At 34.7% G+C, this 23820-nt stretch overlaps 1 pseudogene; it reads left to right on the forward strand.

Annotated features, from left to right (window-relative positions):
- Positions 1-313: 313 nt before the first annotated feature.
- Positions 314-1315, forward strand: LOC149138805 (cyclin-dependent kinase F-3 pseudogene; annotated as a pseudogene).
- Positions 1316-23820: the final 22505 nt, after the last annotated feature.

Genomic DNA, 23820 nt, shown 5'->3' on the forward strand with positions numbered 1-23820 from the left:
TATATATTTATATATAAAGTCACAAAAAAACCTTAGATTGGATTACATGCAATATTTTGTTCATATATATAACCTACCATAAAGACCCTCTGTATCGAATTGCTTCAATAGTTCACCACACGAACGAACGAACTGTCGGTATTGAATTGCTTCAATTGTTCATTCATATATATAAGGACTGTCTGTATTGGTTCACCACACGAACGAAGTGTCTGCGCTGAATTGATTCTATAGTTAATTCGGATATCCGCGTTTTTAAGTGAAGTTTGCTGGTTACAACTCTAAGGTTACAACTCTCCAATTAAGAGGAGCGATGATGTTTCGCAAGACTGAGACTCCACAGTATCGTTGTATCAGTGGCGAAAATTATTCTTTTAATATCCTTGAGAAATTGGGGGCGGGTAGTTATGGAACCGTTTGGAAGGCGATGGATACGAAAACAGGCAATTTTTGTGCCATCAAAATATTGAAAGAAAAGTTTTATAGAGAAAAGGATATCTCGAATCTTGCAGAGGTGGAATGCTTACTAAAATTGCGGCACCGAAACATAATTGAGCTGCAGCGGGTTATATGGCACGACAGCAGAGTGTTTCTGGTATTTGACCTTATGGACTGCGATTTGTCAAAGCTCATCGTTAAAAGAGGTAGAGACAGTTCTTTATCAGAGGATGTGGTGTGCATCATTTGCTTTCAGATTTTGCGAGGGCTGGCGAGCGTGCACAATCAAGGATATTGTCACCGCGATCTGAAGCCACAGAATATATTGGTGAGTGGAAAGGTGATTAAAATTTCTGATTTCGGGGAGGCCACAAGGATGAAGCTACATGAATCAGGGAGGCCACAAGAACCGTATGTTGTGACACGTCCCTATCGAGCACCGGAACTCCTCCTGGGCTCAACTGACTATGACTTTGCCATCGATATGTGGGCGATGGGTGCTATCATGGTGGAACTGTTCACCGGCTCCCAACTATTTCGAAGCTGTTCCGTGCGACGTCAGTGGTATAAGATTTGCTCTCTCATTGGTACTCCTCAGAACAAATCTTGGGCTCATGGAGTAAAGCTTGCTAACGATAGGAAATACGCCCTTCCCAAAGAATTTATGAAAGTTAATTCTACCAAAGAGTTGTCCAGTCTTATACCGACTGCAAGTCGCGAGGCCATTGATCTCATTAATTCTTTGTTATCGTGGGATCCTAAGAAAAGACCAAGACCAGAAGCAGCTCTACAACATCCATTTTTCCGTTGGATTTCCAACGTACTCCTTTTAAATAAAGATAAAAAGGAGCTCACGAAGAGTTTAAGGCAACCATAGCTACTCTGGTTGTAATTTACGCAAATTCAAAATTGCTGCACAGCAGGAACGAGGTAGAGCATCTATCCTGATCAGTGTAGTTGGCGCGAATCTTCTTTACAATAGTTATGTCATTAATTCTGGTTGCACAATATTATGCTAAAACCTTACGTTTTCTCCATGTCATCAGAATTCGATATGCTAATAGTAACACAGTTGGTATCTCTGCCGTCTGAAGTTTGAAGTTAATTTAAATTTATGCCTCTCTATTTACCACGTTGTAATATATTTTCACTCTAATTTCGTTAGGGATATACCTAAAGTACAATGTCATAGAGTGGAGCCAGCTGCACCCCATTTCGTGAAATAAAATTTTGTTTATTAGGCTAACAGATAATTGAGTAGTATGGTTCTCGAGAATCCTCACTTAAGTATGAGTGCTCTTTTGGTTGGTAACTGGTTAGATTATTTGTGGAAATTAAAGATGAAAAAGAAATCTGTATTATGACATTGAAATCAATCCTTTCACATTGTTACTAATGATAATTAAAATTTTATTTGTGAAATCTGTACATTTAATTTTAATTTTAATTTATTTTTGCATTGTTATTAATTTATATGTAATTCTAGATATATTTGATATTATGTTGTCGTTCATTTCTACATAGTTTTATGTATTTGTTTTCATCTTATTATATTAAAATATGATCCAAGTATATGATTAGAGAAAAAGATGATGGAAAACGTTTAAGAAAAATATCAAACGTTGGCTGAATTTTCTCATAGCCATAAATGGATATCATGAGTCAAAGATGGCAATGACAATATAATTTGGTTTTGCTAAAATATAAATATTTAGTTTATATGTGAAGACAAATTAAATAGATATCTAATAAATATACAATATTATATTATATTAATTATTATGATGATAATGATGATGGTTAATATCGTGTGAGACTCTATTGGACTTAAAGAAACAAATTATTTATTTTGATTTAAGATTTTATTCCTATGCTCAAAAGCTTGGAGAGAACCCTCACGAGCTCACTATAATTTTGACATTGTAAAAGGGTGGGAAGGTGACTATTGTAACAAAGATTGTGAAACTGAAATCTAATGTGGTTGTATGTGGGGCACTCTAACAGGAAGTACTAGATCTAATGAGATCTAATGTGGTTGTACCCCGGGCACTCTAAGAGGAAGTGGTTTTCATCGTGGATGTTCCTATTCTCCCATATATGGTAGATGCTTTCCATCCATGGCATTTTAGTAACTGCCCAACGACTTGTTTCACTATGGAGCTCATTAGAATTCATTCTAATCATTGCTATATTAATTTTCTTCTTTGAGCTAGTTAAAATAGAGAGATACTTTTGATCTTCTAGGGTGGGATTGATGACCTTCTTATAATAAATTAATTTTCTTTTAGCCGCTAAATCTTTCTTACACCACATTTTATCTTTGAACTTAGAAGTAACAATATCTTTAATGTTATTTATGTTTTACAATGCATCATTCTCGTTGATCTCCCAATAGTTTAACGAGGCCCTTGTGTCTTTATGGCACCCCCGATTGAGGCTTAGGTGGTTTTGGCTGGAATTTAAAGCTAGCTTAGGATGTCTATGATCGTCTATGTCATTGAGTTTGTGCTTCTACAACATAAACCTAATCATAGCTAGGCTCTCAATAGGGGAAATACTTGCTTCTATAAGGAGAATAGGATAGGGTGTATTACTTTTAATTTTCACGTAATAAGTTATAAAACGCTTATGGATTTGCTCAATCTTTCTCCATGATTCTCTCGAGATGCTGCAATCCCAAACCTCATAGCCATATAAGATAACATGAGTGACTAAAGTTTCAAAGTGGAACTTCTTTTTATCCCATATTACGAGGTTTGTTGTTTTACAATTATTTTCAAGACCAAAATAATATTTCCACCCCCCATTAATCCTTTTCTCTTTCAGATTCTAGCCATGGCAGAATCATCCCCTTGACTAAAGATGAAGGGCCAGCAAACATCAAAATCGTCTCTACTACAGACAGAGATTTGACCTCACATTCTCCTTCAAAACTCATTCGTTTCAGTAGTATGGAGCTGCGTTTAAGTGTTAAATGTAATACAACGCATATATTCAATGTAAATGGAAAACGCTTACATAATAATGTGAAGACATCCAAAAGCGAAGACAATGCTTAAATGTATGGGCAGTTTCAAATTCACCGCACCACAGGTTTCAAATTCAACACACTACAGGTTTCAAATTCATCACATATGATATATATACCCATTTGCACGAGTGAACACGCCAACCTACACAGTCATTAATGTCATGCAACATTCACCATTGCATAGCAGAACACTCGCAACTCATTGTATCCAAGTCGTTTGCCCAAAATACAGTCTCACACATTCAACTGCACGGTTTACATACTCGGCGAGTCTCATCTTAATGAACACAATCCTCGTTCAATGACTTCCAAAGAATCTTGCATATATGATTCAATGTAGTGTTCTTAACGAAGGAGGACTGCATAAGTCCATGTTTGATACTTCAAATGAAAACTGTCAATTGAAATGAAACAATTTACACAAATTGCCACAATGGGAGCCACAAGACAAACAATTTCCCACACGCTGCGCGTGCACCAATATCACTATAGAAACACCATTAAAGCCTCTAAAATACAATTAAATGTTGGGTAGTCACCATCAATACTTACAAGGAAGCTTCAACAATAGAAGAAATCCAAAATGGTTGGATCTTCGTCCTACCTTTATGCGTTCAAGTTGACACTATAATTTTTTAACTTTCAATGCTTAATTTAAAACAAGACCACTATATTCGAAGGTTTTTGGAATGCACAGTCTCTAATTTATTGCAGAGAAGCAATGTAGCCAGAGGATTCAAAACATAGTATGTGGTAGGAAAATAGGAGTTACAGTAGAATCTAAAATTTCTATGAGGCCATCAACATGGAGAGGGTAGCGTATGGAGGCCAGTGGATTATATGGAAGCCCAACAGTCCAAATTCATAGTCTTAGCACAATTCGAGCAACGTAGTAGGACTATGTCAGAGGAGCGAGGGAGGTTATCAAATTGGCAGAAAAATCCATGAAAAACTGACATTCTTCTTAAGAAAATAATACCATCTCAAACACCATGTCAGAGAATAATAGTACATCCCGGCGCTGTTATACTAGCGTGGAGAGAGTAGCAAAAACTCAAGTGTTACTGAGATTATCAGCCATGGAAAACCTTGATTATCAAGTAGAGGGAAGACCCATATTACTGCACATAAAGGCCATAAAACAAATAGCTCAAAGTAATTATGCACGGCAGGAATATGCCCGCTACCATGTCAAACACACATGGGTAGCAAAGGAATCTGAAAGGTAAAACATGAGAATACTATCAAACACACATGGGCAGCAAAGGAATCAGAAAGATAAAACATGAGAATACATTTTATTAACAAGATATATACATTTATAGAACATGGTTTGATCATTGTGTTCCACAAACCAAGGTCTCTTGGACTTCTTTCTTGTCCATTCGACTTCCATACTAACCCATTGAGGATTAAGTGTCCAACACATACATACACTTATTTTAGTTATCACTCTTTTTTCATACTTTAGCCATCACTTCATTTAACTTATAACCATAACTTCAGCATGTCGTATTCCTTTCGATTCAGTGAAATTATGAAAAATCTCAGCATAATAGATTCAAATCTCCACTAGAATTTTGATAACGTAACCTCAGATATCATGTTGTAACGTAGTATGGGACATGGTATTGTAATTCAATCAACCATAGAAAATAAATTATACAATTTAATCTCAATGTCATCTCTCAAGTATAAAAGTTTGGAATAAAGATCGCAAGGGTTCAAGGCATCAAATTTTAGTAGCCCTCAGCGCTATCATGAGCAGCAGCCAGACACTTGGCTCAGTGCAATAAGATCAATTTGAAGGTTTCTTCATCTTTAAATATCAGCCATAAAGAAGCCCATGCCATGTTGTCACTACATCTGAGACGTATGGTGAAAAATTGACATACATTTGTAGCTTTTTGAATTACATGTTTGGCAACAAACACGTTGTTTCTTTCAGATTCTAACCATGGAAAAACCAACCCCTTGACTGAAGATGAAGGGCCAGAAAACATCAAACTCGTGTCTACCACACACAGAGATTTGACCTAACATTCTCCTTCAGAACATGTTCCTTTCAACAGTATGGAGCTGTGTTTAAGTGTTAAATGTAATACAATGCATATATTCAATGTAGGTGGACAATGCATACATAATAATGTGAATACATTCAAAAGCGAAGACAATGCTTAAATGTATGGGCAAGTTTCAATGTAAGACAACGCTTAAACACATTCAACGCATTCAAATTCACTGCACCACAGGTTTCAAATTTAACACATTACAGGTTTCAAATTCATCACATATGATATATATACCCATTTCCAGGAGTGAACATGCCAACCTACAGAGTCTTTAATGTCATGCAGCATTCACCATCGCACAGCAGAACACTCGAACTCATTGTATCCAAGTCATTTGCTCAAAATACAGTCTCACACATTCAACTGCACGGTTTACATACTCGGCCAGTCTCATCATAATGAACGGACTACTCGTTCAACGACATCCAAAGAATCTTGCATAGATGATTCAATGTATTGTGCTTAACAAAGGAGGACTACATAAATCCATGTTTGATACTTCAAATGAAAACTATCAATTGAAATGAAACAATTTACACAAATCGCCACAACGGGAGCCACAAGACAACCAATTTCCTAAATGTTGCGCGTGCACCAATATCACTATAGAAACACCATTAAATCCTCTAAAATATTATTAAATGTTGGGTAGTCACCATCAATGCTTACAAAGAAGCTTCAACAATAGCAGAAACCCAAAATGGTTGGATCTTCGTCCTGCCTTTATGCGTTCAAGTTGACACTATAATTTTTTACCTTTCAATTCTTAAGTTAAAACAAGACCACTATATTCGAAAGTTTCTAGAATGCACAGTCTCTAAATCAGCGCAGAGAAGTAATGCGGCCAAAGGATTCAGGATAGAGTATGTGGTAGGAAAATAGGAGTTATAGGAGAATCTAAAATGTCTATGAGGCCATCAACATGGAGAGGGTAGTGTATGGAGGCCAATGGATTATATGGAAGCCCAACAGTCCAAATTCATAGTCTTAGCACAATTCGAGCAGCGTAGTAGGACTATGTCAGAGGAGCGAGGGAGGTTATCAAATTGGCAGAAAAATCCATGAAAAACTGACATTCTTCTTAAGAAAATAATATCATGTTAGACACCATGTCAAAGAATAATGGTACATCCCAGCGCTGTTATACCAGCGTGGAGAGAGTAGCAAAAACGCAAGTGTTACTGAGATTATCAGCCATGGAAAACCTTAATTATCAAGTAGAGGGAAGACCCAAATTACTGCACATAAAGGCCATAAAACAAATAGCTCAAAGTAATTATGCAGGGCAGGAATACGCCTGCTACCATGTCGAACACACATGGGCAGCAAAGGAATATAAAAGGTAAAACATGAGAATACTATCAAACACACATGGGTAGCAAAGGAATCAGAAAGATAAAACATGACAATACATTTTATTATGAAGATATATACATTTATAGTACATGGTTTGATCATTGGGTTCCACATCCCAAGGTCTCTTGGACTTCTTTTTTGTCTATTCGGCTTCCATACTAACCCATTGAGGATTAAGTGTCCAACACGTACATACACTTATTTTAGTTATCGTTCTTTGTTCAGACTTTAGCCATCACTTCATTTAACTTATAACGATAACTTCAGCATGTTGTATTCCTTTCGATTCAGTGAAATTATGAAAACTCTCAGCATAATAGATTCTAATCTCCTCTAGCATTTTGATAACATAACCTTAGATATCATGTTGTAACGTAGTATGGCACATGGTATTGTAATTCAATCAACCACAGAAAAGAAATTATACAATTTAATCTCAATGTCATCTCTCAAGTATAAAAGTTTGGAATAAAGACAACAAGGATTCAAGGCATCAAATTTTAGTAGCCCTCAGTGCTATCATGAGCAGCAGTCAGACACCCGGCTCAGTGCAATATGATCAATTTGAAGGGTTCTTCATCTTTAAATATCAACCATAAAGAATCCCATGCAATGTTGTCACTACACTTGAGACGTACGGTGAAAATTTGACATACATTTGTAGTTTTTTGAATTGCATGTTTGGCAAAAAACACGTTGTTTCTTTCAGATTCTAACCATGGAAAAATCAACCCCTTGACTGAAGATGAAGGGCCAACAAACATCAAACTGGTCTGTACTACACACACAGAGATTGGACCTCACATTCTCCTTTACAACTCATTCCTTTCAGCAGTATGGAGCTGCGCTTAAGTGTTAAATGTAATACAATGCATATATTCAATGTAAATGGAAAATGCATACATAATAATGCGAAGACATTCAAAAGCGAAGACAACGCTTAAATGTTTTATTAAGATGAGACTGGCTGAGTATGTAGAACGTGTAGTTGAATGTGTGAGACAGTATTTTGAGCAAATTACTTGGATACAATGAGTTGTGAGTGTTCTGTTGTGCGATGGTGAATGTTGCATGACATTAAAGACTGTGCAGGTTGACATGTGCACTCCTGCAAATGGGTATATATATCATATGTGATGAATTTGAAACCTGTAGTGTGTTGAATTTGAAACCTATGGTGTGGGGAATTTGAATGTGTTGAATGTGTTTAAGCGTTGTCTTGTTGATACAATGTAGATCTAAGATATAGATATCGAGGTCCTCTTTAGAATTCCATATCTTATGCAGTAATAAGGATCATGATCTGAGATATAGAGACCAATATCCTCTTAAAAATTCCATATCTTATGTAGCAAGAAGGATCATCTAATCAAGAGGAAGCTGGAGCTTCGGTTTGATTAAGCCTCGACAAGGAAGGGGAGCCACAAGACAAACAATTGCCCAGACGTTGTACTTTCACCAATATCACTCTAGAAACACCATTAAAGCCTCTAAAATACTATTAAATGTTGGATAGTCACCATCAGTGCTTACAAGGAAGCTTCAAAAATAGCAGAAACACAAAATGGTTGGAATTTCATCTTGCCTTTATGCATTCAACTTGACACTCTAATTTTTTAAGTTTCAATGCTTAATTTAAAACAAGACCACTATATTCAAAAGTTTTTGGAATGCATAGTCTCTAATTCAGCACAGAGAAGCAATGCAGCCAGAGGATTCAGGACAGAGTATGTGGTAGGAAAATAGGAGTTACAGGAGAATCTAAAATGTCTATGAGGCCATCAACGTGGAGAGGGTAGCGTATGGAGGCCGGTGGATTATATGGAAGCCCAACAATCCAAATTCATAGTCTTAGCACAATTCGAGCATCGTAGTAGGACTATGTCAGAGGACCAAGGGAGGTTATAAAATTGGCAGAAAAATCGATGAAAAACTGACATTCTTCCTAAGAAAATAATACCATGTCAGACACCATGTCAGAGAATAATGGTAAATCCCAACGCTATTATATCAACGTGGAGAGAGCAGCAAAAACTCAACTGTTACTAAGATTATCAGGCATGGCAAACCTTGATTATCAAGTAGAGGGAAGACCCAAATTACTGCACATAAAGGCCATAAAACTAATAGCTCAAAGTAATTATGCAGGGCAGGAATACGCCTGCTACCATGTCAAACACACATGGGCAGCAAAGGAATCTGAAAGATAAAACATGAGAATACATTTTATTAACAAGAGATATACAATTATAGTACATGGTTTGATCATTGGGTTCCACATCCCAAGGTCTCTTGGACTTCTTTTTGTCTATTCGGCTTCCATACTAACCCATTGAGGATTAAGTGTACAACACAGACATACACTTATTTCAGTTATCGCTCTTTGTTCAGACTTTAGCCATCACTACATTTAACTTATAACCATAACTTCAGTATGTCGTATTCCTTTCGATTCAATGAAATTATGAAAAATCTGAGCATAATAGAATCTAATCTCCTCTAGCATTTTGATAACATAACCTCAGATATCATGTTGTAATGTACTATGGCACATGGTATTGTAATTCAATCAACCACATAAAATAACTTATACAAATTAATCTCAATGTCATCTCTCAAGTATAAAAGTTTGGATTAAAGACCGCAAGGATTCAAGGCATCAAATTTTAGTAGTCCTCAGCGCTATCATGTGTAGCAATCAGACACTCGGTTCAGTGTAATAAGATCAATTTGAAGGGTTCTTCGTCTTTAAATATCAGCCACAAAGAAGCCCATGGAATGTTGTCACTACATTTGAGACGTACAGTGAAAAATTGACATACATTTGTAGTTTTTTGAATTACAAGTTTGGCAACAAAAACGTTGTTTCTTTCAGATTCTAACCATGGCAAAATCAACCCCTTGACTGAAGATGAAGGGTCAGCAAACGTCAAACTCCTCTCTGCTACACACAGATATTTTACCTCACATTCTCCTTCGAACTCGTTCCTTTCAGCAGTATGGAGCTGCGTTTAAGTGTTAAATGTAATGCAACGCATATATTCAATGTAAATGGACAACGCATACATAATAATGTGAAGGCATTCAAAAGCAAAGACAACTCTTAAATGTATGGTTAGGTTTCAATGTAAGACAATGCTTAAACACATTCAACAAATTCAAATTCACCGCACCACAGGTTTCAAATTCAACACACTACAGGTTTCAAATTCATCACATATGATATATATACCCATTTGTAGGAGTGCACACGCCAACATACACAGTCTTTAATGTCATGCAGTGTTCACCATCGCACAACAGAACACTCAGAACTGATTGTATCCAAGTCATTTGCTCAAAATAGGGTCTCACACATTCAACTGCACGATTTACATACTCGGCGAGTCTCATCTTAATGAACGGATTACTCATTCAACAACTTCCAAATCTTTCATAGATGATTCAATTTACTATGCTTAATGAAGTAGGACTGCATAAATCCATGTTTATGCCTCTCTACTTACCACGTTGTAATATATTTTCACTCTAATTTCGTTAGGGATATACCTAAAGTACAATGTCATAGAGTGGAGCCAGCTGCACCCCATTTCGTGAAATAAAATTTTGTTTATTAGGCTAACAGATAATTGAGTAGTATGGTTCTCGAGAATCCTCACTTAAGTATGAGTGCTCTTTTGGTTGGTAACTGGTTAGATTATTTGTGGAAATTAAAGATGAAAAAGAAATCTGTATTATGACATTGAAATCAATCCTTTCACATTGTTACTAATGATAATTAAAATTTTATTTGTGAAATCTGTACATTTAATTTTAATTTTAATTTATTTTTGCATTGTTATTAATTTATATGTAATTCTAGATATATTTGATATTATGTTGTCGTTCATTTCTACATAGTTTTATGTATTTGTTTTCATCTTATTATATTAAAATATGATCCAAGTATATGATTAGAGAAAAAGATGATGGAAAACGTTTAAGAAAAATATCAAACGTTGGCTGAATTTTCTCATAGCCATAAATGGATATCATGAGTCAAAGATGGCAATGACAATGAAGGATTAGAGATTCATAATTGAGGATGGCTGAGAGAATGTAGGATTGGGAACGATGGATTCAGAATTATGATTTGAGAATTAGAAACTCCGAATTAAGAATTCATGATAGGATAGAATAGGAGGAAACGAGATTGTTGCATGTTGTAATTCTTAAGCTTTTGCGGTTGTAATGATTTCACAATTTGATGATTAATATATGATTTGGGAGTTGTTTTTCATTCCTCTCGTTTGATGTAGCCCAGTAGCATCTGCTGGTGGCTAAGGGCCCAGCCTTTGGTGGATTTTGCTGCTGTTGTATATTATCTTTTTGGTTTATGCGTGGTTTTTCTTATCAACTTTATTCGGTAATCTGGTATGTTCTATTATTTTACATCACGATTCTGTTATATCTGATTTATGTTCAATTGAGTAATATCGTTCTCTATGACAGGAATGTCATATTAATTCATCTTGATTTGGTAACACATTGCTATTCTTTTAATCATTGATATAACATTGTTGGTCCTTATAGAATGTATTGTTGTTCAATTACAGCATATCCATGTTGTAACACTTATTAATTGGTATTACTGAATTCGTCTTAGAGATTATATTTCCTTGCGATTGTTGAATCTATTGATGTGGTTGTTCCATTATAAAATACAATCGTATTTTTTATAACTAAGACTAATAAGTGGATTACCAAAATCAGATTACTATTATGGTGTGTCGTGTGTTAAGTTATTATGCATTTGTATTTGGCTTTCAAGCATTGTTCCATATTCTATCATTAATCAGTGTTGTTCTATTTACTGTGTGTTGTTTGATTGATCTTTAAAGATAGGGGATTGCCATTTGATTTCTGTAGGATACACTTGCTGCACTTATTTTTGTAGATTAAAGTGGTGTTGTTTATAAGAATTAGTTGTCGTTACATTTCCTAGATGTTGTTCCATTTTTTTTTTGCTATTCAATTCAAAGGCTGTTACTTAATTCTTGATGATTGTAATTATTGCTACATTCATTTACGTTGGATAGAGTTTTGTTGTTCAATCCTATTTATAGAAGTAGATGATGTTCCATTTTTTAATTGTTGTCTCATTTCCTGTTATTTGTGTTATTGATTGCTTTGGTATGCAGAACGATCTGAAACTGTAGTGGGCATTGGAATTTGTTGTTTAGTCCCCAGATTGAAGATCTGTTCCTTGATTACTAATGGTTAGATCAGTTTCCAAAGGGATGAGTTATTGTTATTGGACTTTTGATTGATACATTGCTTATTTTTCCGAATGAATGATTTAGGCTTCAGGGTATTTTGTTGCAAGTAGAGTTTCTTTTTCAAGTATTCATTTACTTTTGGATTTTATGCACTATACTACAAAACATTACTCTTGAGTAAATAGCTGTCTCAGACTGAGTACACTCTTGAAATAAAAAGTCGTCCCTCAGTTGATAATTAATGTGAAGATAATTAGGAGTTAAAAAGACACCTTCTATCGCTTGACATTTTGGCGTCGTTGCCGGGGAGAGTGTAGCCATTTTTAAAGAGTAGTGTGCATCTGATGAGTGCCTGTTAGGAGAGAGTTGGGTATTTAGAAACAGAAGGTAAGAACCGGTATACGGAGCATGTAGAAGCCCTGCTCCCCCCCCCACTTTCTAGCAGGACTGTTAAATAACTTAGGGTAGAAATAGATGTTTGAATTTTTGTGTGAATGACTAAAAAAAAATAGAAATTTTGAAAAGAAAATCTCATGATTTCACTTAAGTGGTGATGTAAGCACCACCCATTTCATTAACCAATTGACAGGAACATTTGAAGAAGGAGCTTCAAAGAAACACATGAAGAACATCTTCTGTTATGGTAAGAAATGATTCAAAATTCTACTTTTGAATTTCCTATCAAAGATCTAGGAGGAGTGACACAAATGCACATAATTCCCCCATCTTCTTTACCAAATTTTCATGGCTTAGAAAATTAAGATCCAGATACATTCTTATTTGAGTTCGAAATACTTTGTAGAGGATATGATTATTGTACTAATGATCAAAGGTTGAAAGTGTTTCCTCTTACTCTGAAAGGAGCAGCTCTCCAATGGTTCATGAGCCTAGTTGGGAACTGCATCCAAACATGGGAGGACATGAAGAACATATTCTTGAAGAAGTACCAAGACTATTGCAAGACCAATGAAGATATTTTCAATATGATACAAGGGGAAAATGAAAGCTTGGAGGACTATGTAGATCGATTTCATTATAACCTTCAAAAATCAAAGCATAAGCATTTGGAAAAAAAAATCTTAAAAACACTTCTTCTTAAAGGAATCAAAGATGAATTTTTAGAACTCTTAAATCTGATAGGAAAAGGTGATGTTTTTCAATTATCATATGATGATGTTTGTGAATTGTGCATAAGGTATTCAAGAGGAATCTCCAAGGCTGGTAAGAATTCGAGAGATTTTTGTTCTTTATTTTCCAAATCTGCTACAAGAATAGGAGACATAAGAGCTGAAATCAATGCTTTATTTGAAAATTTTAAAGTTTGTTTTATTAGCTCTCTAAATTCAAAATTGGATGTTTTGCAGGTTCATAAAAATCAAGAAATTGATGAAGTGTTTTTCCCTCATGACCGAAAGGAGCATACCATAGATGGTTGTTCTTGCTTATCTAATTTGGAAGTGGCATATCAAAGAGATGGGGACGTTGCAACAAGCTCAATAGGTATGGTTCAAAACACTTCCTCTTCATTCTCTTACTTGCATAATCCATTAGGGAATACTAATGTGCTAGGGCAGCCATGGCAATCTCAATATAACCACCATAAATTTTGTCTACAAGTTGGGCATGGTTCACCTTATGTAGCACAACCATATTCTCCATATTTTTCACCAGCTCTTCCACAACATCCTACTTTCATACCAAATTCATCCACTCAACCCAATCAACCACATCATCACAATGCTCCATTCCTTACACATTTTCCTACTCAACTAATTCCACACCCTCACCATAATAAACTAGTACAACATGCTTATAATGTTGAACTGAAAAATTCACCCACCCTTCCCACCCATTCTATCTCACATGCTGCATTAATGAAAACTTACAATGAGATTCAGAATGTTTCAAATTCAAAAATTGTAGAAGCTATGGAAGAAAATGAGGTTTCTTCTAATTTGCATCAACAATCCATTCTAAAAGCTCAAGAACTTCATGGTATGATGGCTATGGGAAGTCAAGAAAGTAACAGATACATTGAAGATTGGTTTCACTCCATCGCTTGTTTATAGCATCATTCCGTACTTCAACAATTTTCGACACCATCTTTTCAAGGGAAGTTGGCTTCTCATACCCTAATTTTTATCAACATGCATTTTCCAAATTTGGGTATGTGTATACATGAAGCCTTATTTCGAAAATGCCTCCACCGGAAGTACTCATATACGTAGTCATATTCATTTTTCAAATCAAATAGGTTAGTGTAGAAAATAAAATAAATAAAGAATTTTTTTTTTTTTTTTGTAAAACTAATTGTTTTTGTTGCAACATGTCATCGAAATCAACATCGGTGATAAATGTTTCAATTCATTTGTGTATGTAGATGAGTTAAAATGGAAATAATTGTTCTAAAAACACTCATATTCATTTTTATCACCAATTTGAAAAAATGCTCGAATATCACATTTTTTTGGCTTATGGGATTGATGGAATTTTTGAAAACACAGTTGGGATAGTCATGTTTTGAGGGACCAAAATGCAATATTTTTAAAACCTGTTTCTATCCTAGGAAGCCCTTTATTTCTACTTTCCAACCCAATTTGAATCACTCAATTTCGATTTGAAACGAAAAAGTTAGAACCAAAACATTGACAGGGTGTCTAGCGGGCAGCTCAAGAACAATGTTGGGACAATCGGTTTTTGGAGGCCTAAATGAATGAGTTTTTAAAACGTGTTTCTATGGTATATTCCCATATAAATATAGTTTAAAATGCAATTGGAATCACTCATTTTCGATATCTTATGGGGAAGTTATGATCAAAATATTGATTGTCTATCATAAATCAGTGCTCTTAAAACTTTTTCTTTCCGGCTGTTCCTTACAGTATTTGACCTATCAATTATTCTTTTGTTCAAACTATATTTCTATTGGAGATAAGTAAATGAAATTTCATTTCCAATTTGAATCATTCAAATCCGACACCAAACGAAAAATTTATGCTTGAAATATCAACTGTTGGTCTAAGTTGGGTAATCGAAAATGACTCTATTATGCAGGTTGTTCTAACTAAAATTGACATGTCATATCCTTGAATTTTTAAAGCCCGTTTCTATTCGAGATACAACTTTGAATTAGCTCTCATCTGGATTTTGAATCACTCAATTTGGATGAAAAACGAAGAAGTTTTGATTAAAATACTGCAGGTTAGCATGATTGGCCACTGCTCTCCCGCATGTGACAAATAAATTTTACTTTGTTATTTTCTCAATGGATTTGTTATACAGATTAACTACTTGTTTCTTTTTTGCATAATTCTTGGATTAGGGGAACCCGATCACCTCTCTTTCTCCACGATTTATTGTTTTATTGTAGGTAGACACTCGTTTTTTGGAGGTCCTAGGAGAAAAAGAAGGTCAATTTATGGATGAATGATTCTTGAAACAAATTTGAATGAAACAGAGGAATTCCATCCAACTCATTACCCAACCAATTCATAATAGAAAAATGAAAAATTGATTTCAATTTGAATATTCATGTCTTATCACTGCTGCCAAAACATTTTTCAAAGAGATCATTTTTTTTACATAATATCATAGCTGTTGTAACTTAATTTATTTATTTATATACTGTTTTTAAATAAAATGTTGTTTCTTTTCTGATCTCTCTTATATTTTTTGTTTCAGGTGTTGCATCATTCAAACTGTAACTCATCCTCGACATCAATATAGTGAACAACTAATTCATTCTTTGCGTTCTTGCATTATATGCTTGTGCATTTTGTTGTTCCTTTTCTGAAGGGACAACATCTGTGTGCACTTTTGTCATTTCTACTGTTTCTTTTTCAAAGGGACAACATTTTCGTTTTGCTGTTCCTTTTTCAAAATAACAACACCCTTTGTGTCAGTTGTTCCCTTTTCAATTTTGTTTTACTGATCCTTTTTCACGATTCATTTTGCTGTTCCTTCTCACAGTTCATTTTGTCATTTCTTTTCCACAGTTCATTTTGCCGTTCTTTTTCAACAGTTCATTTGCCGTTCCTTTTCCACTGTTCGTTTTGCTGTTCCTTTTTCATGTTTGTTGTTCCCTTTCGAATGGAACAACACTTCTGCACTTTCACGTTCTGCTGTTCCTTTCCAAATGGAACAACACTTCTGCACTTTCATGTTTTGTTGTTCCTTTCCGAATGGAACAGTACTTCTGCACTTTCAGGTTTTGTTGTTCCTTTCTGAATGGAACAACACTTCTGGACTTTCACTTTTTGCTGTTCCTTTCCAAATGGAACAACACTTCTACACTTTCATGTTTTTCTGTTCCTTTCCGAATGGAACAACACTTATGCACTTTCACGTTTTGTTGTTCCTTTCCGAATGGAACAACACTTCTGCACTTTCACATTTTTGTTGTTCCTTTCCGAAGGAACAACACTTTCACAGTTTTGTTGTTCCTTTGAAAATGAATAGCATTTTCGCATTTTTTTTGTTCCTCTTAAGGAACAACACATTTTCACATGCATTTTTTTGCTGTTCCCTATAGGTAACACCACCTTTTTCATGTGTATTTTTGCTTTTTGGTGTGAATCTCCTTTGTTGTTCCCTACACGGAACACCACTTTTGAGTTTTTTTGCTGTTCCTTCAAAAGAGCAACACTTTGGGAGTATTTTCGAGAGCAACCCTTCCTTCCTCTTGTGGAATTATTCTTAGTTCATCTCAACCACATTTTACTCATTCCCTTTCATGGAATGAAGTACACTATTTTTATGAGGACGAGAATTATGGATTCTATTAAAGCAAGTTAATATCATTCACGCTATGATTTTTAACAGGACAGCTCATTGATGATAGATTCTTTTCAAAAGGGACACAATTATTTATAAATTACTTTACTCCATTGTTTTCTACTGCACATGATATTGATTAATCATCTTAATACCATGCTAGTTCCATCCTCCCTAGTTAGAATCTTCTCTGTCTGGAATAATTGAGATTATGGGTATATTTTTTTCTATTGACATGTTCAACTTCTTCCACCATCCTTGCTCTTAAGGAGTACTGAGCCTCCCTCTTTTTATCATAAAAATGTGTAATAACAAAAAAAAATTGTTCGCAGATGGAGGATAGGGGGTCTCATTACGAGCCAGCCTACCATGTTCATAAGGCTGTAACAGAGTGACATTCCCATTATTTCCACCACACCAGGGTTATGATCCATTGGATAGCCAAATTATCCTTGGAACGGGAGGTCTCATCATGAGCCAGCCTGATCACTTTTGCTACATCCTAGTGAACGGAAGTGTGGTTATCTAGTTACCACGCCAGCACACTGATCTCTTCTGTAGAACAACATTGTAACTCTCTAGTTATAAATTGAGGAGCCTGGTTCATATGGGTTAAAAAGCAACCCTGCCAAGGCTATGGACGCCTGCTGGTAGCAGAGGTTCTGCTTATGGTATTGAAGTTATATCTTATCGTCAATTATTACTATAATACCCTTTTCTTATTTTTTCTTTTTATTAGAGAAGTTATTTCCTTAATTTTCCCTGTTTTGAACCTTTATGCATGAGAAATTGTTTTATGATCAATCACATCATTTTTAGCTAGAATACCATCAGTAAAGCATCTTTTTGGCATATTGTTGTTCTTTTTCTTTTTCGCATAACTTATCATCAATAGAAAGTGTCCTATCTTTTATTCATAACTATTTTTACACACTCTTCTCTCATTATAACCATAACTCTTGTTGTCCTATCATTGATATGTGTACTCTACTTCATTCACTGTCGTATTGTTCATTCTCTTGCCTTGCCATCAGCATAACTCCTCTAATACGCTTTATGGTCATGGAATTCCTTTTCCAATTGGAGGGGGGAATGTATGCATTATGGGATAGCATGAGATATGATTACCGCACTTTGCCATAACTTGTTGATTTGATGAAATATCAGTATTGCATGTATACAAAAGTTTTTCTGATTGAAATTTGTGCATGCAGCTTATCTGTTGTTATTCAAACCTAACACTATGGATTCAAGAACATTGTATGCACAAGTGTGATTTGTTTACAGGAGAACAACAAGTATGCGGGGGAAATTGTATTTACAACATGACCACACTATTACAACTAACAGAAGAGGCTTGAGCAACTCGCGAACATGAACAATTCTTCAGACATGATGTGCTTACCTAGATTCCACCTTTTGCAACACTTTCACTACCAACTTTGCCTACATCAGCTTCAGCAACTACCAATACATATATGTCATTCCACATTTTTATTTTTGGAGGTAAAACTTGAGGTAAAATAGCATAATTTTCTGATATATTACGAATTTAGGAGAATTTAATGAAAATCCATTGAGCATTATTTATCATCCTTCATTCCACATCTTTACCACTTCCCATTTTTTTCAGCAGCATATCATCTTGGGGGAGTGCTACTGTCAGTCATTTCTTTCTTATAACCATGTCATTTATAGTCTTTATCATCCATTTCTATTCTTATTCATTCTCAACACCTCCCTTATTCCATGTTGTTTTACACCAAGCATAGCATTCAACAGATGATAGCAACTACCTCTACTTGTTTTCTAGCATCGTATGAGGGCATGCTAATTTTTCAGAGAGGGGGAGGAATTGCTACGCATGATGGATGTTTTCTATTTTCTTTCTCATTTAAGGCATACAATTTCATTGCAGAAATTGATTTCCATAATATTTTTAAAAACTATGAACTCATTTCTTGTGATCTCTCGAAAACACTAACATATTATTAAACTACACATACCCAGATAATTTCAAGATAAATTGGTTCATAAAATTTTAGAGATCATGCACTCTTACCTACAACCATTTTGTTTATATCTCATGATCTGTGCGTCAAAATGATCTCATTTTTGGATCATAGAGGCATTCATATATTACAAATTTACTTGCAACATTTCAACAAAAGTTGGTTTGTAGTTTTTGGGAAAATGGTTAATGAAGATTGTTGTTACTTATATCATATTTTCCTTCAGCTTCATTGTTATGCCTTTATCAAGATTGCTAAGATTGAATATTCATTAATTATGGAAGAATTCGTTTGTTCATGAGCTAGGATGAACAAATTTTTATTGCTTGGTAACACATGGTTTTGTCTTTGGGTTGCATGAGGACATGCAACATATTGAGTGTGGGGGTATGTTGGGCCGTTAATATGCCATTATTATTATCACTTGTGAATGCTTATTCCACCCATTTCTACCATTCTTCATCACGTCATTTGTCATAATTTATCATATAATTCTATTTTACGATGATTTATGATCTTATGTAAAAATATTATTTCTTCTCCTTTATTTCTAATAAATTGATAATTATGCATGATTTTATCATTCATAGTTTTAATAAATTGGTTGTGACATCATTCACCATTTTTAAACCTCCAAGATAATTTCTAGATTGAAGATTTGATCATTAAATGTGCCAACTTAGAAATTCGCTGGAATAAGAAGTGACAGTTTTTACAGTTGAGATTCTGAGCAAATGAAGAAGAATTTGGAAAATCTGGAACATGGGTTTTGTCCAGAACGGACTCAATTAACTTCTCAAAAGAACGGTTTGCCCAAATTCGGGTTGTACTGAAAGAAATGTAGGGTTCTTTGAGCACAATTTTCTCACATTTGTTGTTGCGGTTGTCCTCCAAATCTCAGCTGCAAAGCCAAATTCGCCTTGCTCTTGTTGATCAATTGGTTAGAAGCAAACCAATTTTGTAATAGAAATCATGTTGTACCTATATTTATTGTAACTTCACTCTGATCTCTCTATTTAAATGAAAACAAAGATCAAAGATGGGGATGAAAAAATGAAGATGGAAAAATGATGAAGGATTAGAGATTCATAATTGAGGATGGCTGAGAGAATGTAGAATTGGGAATGATGGATTCAGAATTATGATTTGAGAATTAGAAACTCAGAATTAAGAATTCATGATAGGACAGAATGGGAGGAAAAAGAGATAATTGCATGTTGTAATTCTTAAGCTTTTGCTGTTGTAATGATTTCACAATTTGATGATTAATATATTATTTGGGAGCTGCTGTTCATTCCTCTCGTCTTAAGTAGCCCAACAACATCTGCTAGCGGCTAAGGGCCCAGCCTCTGGTGGATTGTGTTGCTGCTGTATATTATCTTTTTGGTTTATGCGTGGTTTTTCTTATCAGCTTTATTTGGTAATCTCGTATGTTCTATTATTTTACATCACGGTTCTATTATATCTGATTTATGTTCAATTGAGTAATATCGTTCTCTATGATAGGAATGTCATATTGATTCATCTTGATTTGGTAACGCATTGCTGTTATTTTAATCATTGATATGACGTTGCTGGTCCTTACAAAATGTATTGTTGTTCAATTACAGCGTATCCGTGTTGTGACACTTATTAATTGGTATTAATGAATTCGTCTTAGAGATTATATTTCCTTGCGATTGTTGAATATATTGATGTTGTTGTTCCATTATAAAATACAATCGTATTCTTTATAACTAAGACTAATAAGTAGATTACCAAGATCATATTACTATTAGGGTGTGCCATGTGTTAAGTTATTATGCATTTATGGCTTTCAAGCGTTGTTCCATATTCTATAATTAATCAATGTTGTTCTATTTACTGTGTGCTGTTCGATTGATCTTTAAAGATAGGGGATTGCCATTTTATTTCTGTAGGATACACTTGCTACACTTATTTTTGTCGATTAAGGTGGTTTTGTTTATAAGAATTAGTTTTCGTTACATTTCCTAGCTGCTGTTCCATTTTTGTTTGCTATTCAATTCAAAGGATGTTACTTAATTATTGATGATTATAATTATTGCTACATTCATTTACGTAGGATAGAGTTTTGCTGTTCAATTCTATTTATAGAAATAGATGATGTTACATTTTTTAATTTGTGTTCCATTTCCTGTTATTTGCATTATTGATTGCTTTGGTGTGCAAAACAATTTGAAACTGTAGTGGGCATTGGCATTTGCTGTTTAGTCCCCAGATTGAAGATTTGTTCCTTGATTACTTATGGTTACATCAGTTTCCAAAGGGATGAGTTGTTATTACTGGACCTTTGACTGATACATTGCTTATTTTTCTAAATGAATGATTTAGGCTTCAAGGTATCTTGTAAGTAGATTTTCTTTTTCAAGCATTCATTTACTTTTGGATTTTAAGCACTATACTGCAAAACATTACTCTTGAGTAAATAGCCACCTCAAACTGAGTACACTCTTGAAATAAAAAGTCGTCCCTGGGTTGACAATTAATGTGAAGATAATTAGGAGTTAAAAAGACACCTTTTTATTGCTCAACATAGGTGACACACCACTCCTTAATAGAGGTCTAGATATGAATGTCATAAGAAATATTATTCAACAAAGAACTGTACATGATAATAGAGGAGTGTCTAGAAAATTTCTAATACTCTCTTCAAGGACATCTTTACTGAGACACAAAATCACCGTCTTTGTCAAGGCTTAATCAAACCAAAATGCCAACTCCCTCTTGATCAGATGATCCTTATTACTATGTAAGGTATGGAATTTTTAACAGGATATTGGTCTCTATTTCTCAGATCATGATCCTTATTACTGCATAAGATATGGAATTTTAAAGAGGACCTCGATCTCTATATCTTAGATCTACACTGTATCAACAAAAAATATAGCTTTAGACCAACTAAGCTCCATGTGCAATAAGTTGTAATAGGATTGTTCTCATTATATGATTTCATACAGGGATGAATCTTCTAAGGCTTTTTCAATGCATGCTCTTAACCTTATTATCAAATTAACACATCCAGGACCTTTTCTTTAAGGAGAAACAAGAATATCGGCTAATTCAACCACCCTTGATAGGTCAGCTTCTTTAGAAAACTGGGATGGGATAAATATATGAGACCAGGTCATAACTGCTCAAATTTTCTACCAGTGGCTTCTACTTCTAGCTATTCTTCATGAATGAGCACTTGAAGAGTGTTATAAACCTTATCCAAGATGCCAAATTAAAAAGGAGTTGTATTTTCTTTTACTGACAAATCAAAAACCTTCCAAAGAGAAAAATTATGTTATTTTCTTTAGACTGTTCCTCGACATAGGACTTTGATTTTCTCATAAAAGTTTCACTGATCAAGACCTTCAGTTATTCTGGAAGTAGCTTTGCATAGTGTAAGGGAATCACCCTCAATAAACACATCATAGAGGCTGATTTGTGGTCATCAGTAGCCTCATCAATTTCATTTTCAAGACTTTTCATTCCTATTATTGCAACTACCTTAGATAATTTGATAGGACCCCACAATCTAGGGCACAATTCTTTAATAGATAGGAACATCAAACATATCAATTTCTCCATAGGATTAACATCACTATGTTTTTGAAATGATATCTCAACCAAACCTTAAATGCAAGAGATATAGCTTTGAAATGGAGGGGTGAAAAGAAAGTAATCGAACCTTTCATCTAAGGAAGATCAAGTGACCCTTAAATCATCATCAACAGATCTATTTCAAGAGTATACAACCAGATGTTCTTTAGGTACACCAGTTGTTGTTGAGGTGATAGAAGATGAGGTAAATTAACCTTCAGTCAGATGTAATTTTTAGCTGACCGAGATCCTTTGACATGTGATACAAAATTTCTCCTGCTTAAGTTCAAGGGAGGTGGAATAGATTTACTAATCAATGAACCAATTCTAAAATATTTGGAAGTGTTAAACAAACTTTCAGAAATTGATCTCAAAAGGAAACGTAAATCATCTTCAATTGGGTTACAATGGTTAAGGAATTCAAATACAACAAAACGATGCCTTCAAATCTGAGTTAGAAACTTATGAATATGCCTTCAGAAAAGCCTACATGCACAAGGGAAATATGTCTTAAATAATCTATAGATGTGTAATAGAGAACTTCAATTTTGCAGATATTGTGCCTTAGTACGATAGTCTGCAAATCCTTTAAAGCAAAAAAAGAATAACCATAAAAATCACAGATATTTCATCCTTCTAGCTACAGGGTGATGCATTTTTGTAGGGTTTGTTCTCACCTGGCTATGATACCATGTTAATTTTTGGTTAACATGATCTATTATTAAGAAAATTACTTCAATGTTCCACATAAGCCCAAGTTTACTTCTATCTCTTTCATTAGAAATCATATAAATATTTATCACATTGATATTAATTGAGGAAAGATCATAAATAACATATGTTCAAGACAAGCCAAGACAAAAGACACATAAATTAGCTCAAGACAAGGAAAAACCCCAGGATAAGAAAAGGAGCTCGGTTTTGGATCAAGTAATTCAGCCTCCTTTGCTGAATAGAATAAGCCAAAGATAGTCCAAGAATGACCAGTAAAAACCAAGTTGATGAAATGAGGGATCCTATGGTCAAAAGTATACATTTAGGGATGTAGATATAGAGCCCATATTAGCCCAGATTTGATCTCAAGAACTGCAACCCTTCTTCCTTTTCAAGATGCTTCAATTTGCTACAGCGTGTCCTCCTTATAGTCCTATAAACAACCTTATGTATTCTTTTGATTACGCTCTTGATATGAATCAGATCCACAAAATATTGTCAAGAACCTTGATTGTATCAAGTTGAGCAAATCCTTGAAAATTCCAAAACAACGATAAAAA

This window comes from Pinus tabuliformis, chromosome X, assembly GCF_031772625.1.
Source record: "Pinus tabuliformis cultivar Carrire ecotype Pingquan chromosome X, CPIR1, whole genome shotgun sequence".
Lineage (NCBI taxonomy): Eukaryota > Viridiplantae > Streptophyta > Pinopsida > Pinales > Pinaceae > Pinus > Pinus tabuliformis.